This window comes from Galeopterus variegatus, unplaced genomic scaffold (assembly GCF_000696425.1).
Source record: "Galeopterus variegatus unplaced genomic scaffold, G_variegatus-3.0.2 Scaffold2054, whole genome shotgun sequence".
Lineage (NCBI taxonomy): Eukaryota > Metazoa > Chordata > Mammalia > Dermoptera > Cynocephalidae > Galeopterus > Galeopterus variegatus.
This window is the reverse complement of record NW_007728165.1, coordinates 304,268-307,793: the sequence shown is the minus strand read 5'-3', so window position 1 is coordinate 307,793 and position 3,526 is coordinate 304,268.

Here is a 3,526-nt window from a genome sequence, read left to right as displayed (position 1 = left end):
CCTTTGAGCTTGTAGTAGTCTGTTGCTACTCTTCTACTTCTGTCTGATTTCTGACGAAGCCAAATTGGAGAATAAATTGAGATATGATGGGGATTGCACCCTTTAGATCAGGTGTTGGTAAATTTTTTCTGAAAAGGGAAAATAGCAAATATTTCAGGATTTGCAGATTATATGATTTCTGTTGCAACTACTCAACATGTCAACATGTGGTAGCAGCTATAACACATAACACATGAACAGATGGATTCTAATAAAATTGTACTTACAAAAAACAGGTGGTGAGACAGATTTACCCTGATGGTCGTAGTTTGCCAACCTCTTGCTTTAGAGCCTTAAAGGTGGTACGATTTTCTATTGTCCACTCATAATGCAATATTGTTTTTAAGACACTTTCTTGGTTTATGAGTATGAGGGTGTTTCATTGTCATCTGCTTTGCCTTCTCCATATGATAGCCCGTATCCCTCAGGACAATGTAGAGGTTGGGCTCACAACTAAATATGTCTATCCAAATTATATATTCATCAACTACAGAAATGACTAGCATTTCTGAATGCTAGTGGGGCTGTGGGCACAGTGGACCTATTTGGGACCCAGACTCTCCTTCCATCAGTGGCTTTCAGATCTGAAAACTTGCTCAAGTCAAGGGATAATGGCATTTTATTGGGTGCCCTTAGCCTTATGATAATTTATTTCTGGTTTATTCTGATGGTACAAATTGGATAGTTTTTGGTCACCCATGTAGCTAGTCTCCAGAAACAATGTGTTCTATTGGTTATCTGCACAACTCTCTGCAGGTCAGATCTCTTTGCCTGTTATTCCAGCTTTGCCTCATTGTGATAATTAGATCCACTAGGCCTCTATTGTTTTAGTTTTCTATCATTGTCTTTGTTACTAGAGAGCCTAGTTCTATAACAGCCTCTCCAATTGTCAGTCCTGACCTAGATAGGAGAGCCTGCACTGAACTTCTTAGTGATGTTTGTTCTCTTATCATCAGGATATTGTTAAAGTCTTGGAAAATAGCATATCCTCTGGCTTTTCCAGTGGAACATAATTATTTGGTGATTTTTCCAGCTTATCAGAACATCCATTCCAGCAGGCCCACTTCTCTGTGCCCTTGAATCTCCTCTGATACCATTGCCTCTGTACTTAATGACATTTCGACTTCACTCAGCAAGGGATGTCTCCTTTTTCACAACTCTAGGAGCTATCCTCATAGGGAGTTTGCACTGTCTCCTGGGGGTCTTTGCCAGGATGTTGAATTTTGTATTTCAGAAGGGTGATAAGCTTCTTTACTCAATCTTGTTTTCTAACCCCCTTGATTAAACACCCTCAGAATCTACTCCCATATGTTCTTCCTTGGCTTCTGGGGTACAACTTCCACCTGGGTTATGCTCTGACTTAACCTTTTGCTACAGGCTCAGTGTTCAGGAGGGGAGATAAGATCAGGTAATAAGCAGGAGGGAGCTGGGCTAGAAGGACATGTTAGCTCTAAATAGGGAGGGCTGGGTCACTTCTGCAGGCTAAGGAAATCTGGCAATTAGTAGGCCTGGTCCTCAGATTTTTCTTTTCTCCTCCTTGTTTGTATGCTACCAGAAAGGCCCTCTGGCTTTCACATTTGGCTTCTCATTGCACAATAATCACTCTAAGCCTTTTAGTTATTTTTTTTAAGAATGTCAATAGATCCGGGAAACACCCATATAAATCCTTTAGTTACAATTTCCTCGATACTTGTTAATACCTGATAGATGTCAGCTAGTGGATTCTTTTTCTCAAGTGTACAATTCCAATTCACCATAGATGAAAGTTTTGTCAATTAGACTGTCATCAGCCTATCAATCTGTTCTGTACCCACAATCAGTGATGAGACCCTCATTATTAACCAGGCTATGTTTGACAATTGATCATGCTCCAAAGCCTCACTGGTACGATTATAGGTAGCATTCTCTGGAAAGGAGATTCCAGATGAAGTTTACCGTTTATGGTATTTATTAGGGAATGTCCTTGGGATCAATACCTTTGTGAAGGTGGGGAAGGAAGCAAGATTTGGCAGTGAGAAGTCAAGCTGTGATACAAGCCAACAATACAATACAACCTCACAACTGTCAGAGTTGTCCCACATTGGCCAAAATGGCTAGACATTCATAAGCCAATCTTAATCACTTATTGTGTCTGAGCCTCTCTAGGAAAACTGTCAATTTCAGTGAGGCAGCTCTTTACAGATGAGGTAATTCCTACAGACGCCATTCCAGCAGTTGGGTGGCACACTGACCACAGGTGTCAATTTCACTTAACATAAATGTATAGACCCCTGGGGTTACCAGTAAGGGTCTGATATGATTCACTTGCCGGCATTCAGAACTTTGTCCTTAGGGAATTCTTCCTACAGCCATTTTCAAGTGATTTATTTCCTCTTGATATCAAGTACAGTCCTTTGCCTGTTAATGATTTCAGCAGTTGCAAAGAGGATATGTCATTGTTGGCCTATCTTTGCTTGGCTTGGCTACCTCCTTAATCTTTTAGAACCCCCAAAATGTAGATATTAATCAGGGAACTCCTGTCAGTGAACTAAGCAACTTTTTAAGCCTTTTTGGGAGAGAATCATAGACTTCAGAACATAGAGTGATGGGAGTAGCTGGATCCTCCATGAGCTCTATCATTGGCAGTAAAACAACTAGATTATTCATATATTACATGATGAACTCCCACTGAACATCAGCCCTGTTGCAAGTTCTTAAATGTACCATTTGTATTTTACCAGTGGGCTTTGTTCTCTCTGTCTCTTTACTGTTTCTCTAATGTTGTCCAAGACCTAATAGCTAGTTTTAATCTCAGGACTGTCTGATGTCCTTCTGTGGTGTATGCAGTTTTAGCAACATTCAGCAGCAATCTAGCTAGGTTTCTTCACAAGGACTATGTGAAGGACCTCAATCAAGTTGCTTTTGGATTCAAACTCCAGCAGTTTCCAATGAAGAGCAGTATTCATTTTCTGCCATATGCCCCAAATGACATGTGCTCTATTTGCTGACACTTTTAAAATCAACTGAGCATTCGGGTTAAAGGTTTAAGGAATAACACCTTGGACACGGGCATTTGTAAATTACTTAACATTTTTTTTTTCTTTTCAGGGTTTTACCGAAAAGGGAATTCTTCATTTAATCTCTGCTAGTCTACTTTCAGATCCCATGCTGATACCAGGAACAAACTGCCTTATTTGTAGGTCAGATAAGACTATTTAAAAAGGAGTTCATGGAAACCCATACTCTAGTTCCTACCATTTCCTTATATGAAGTAGTGATCCCAGGCTGGCTGGTTAGCTCAGTTGGGTAGAGCATGGTGTTATAACACCAAGGTTAAGGGTTCAGAACCCTGTATTGGCCAGCCACCGAAAAACCAAAAATGAATAAAGTAGCGTTCTTTTTTTGACTTCCTAGTGTTCTGTATAGCTTGATATCTATTACCAAGAAATGCTCAAGTAATACCAAGTTTCCCTATGTAGCATGTCCAAATAAAACCTGGTAAAAGGCA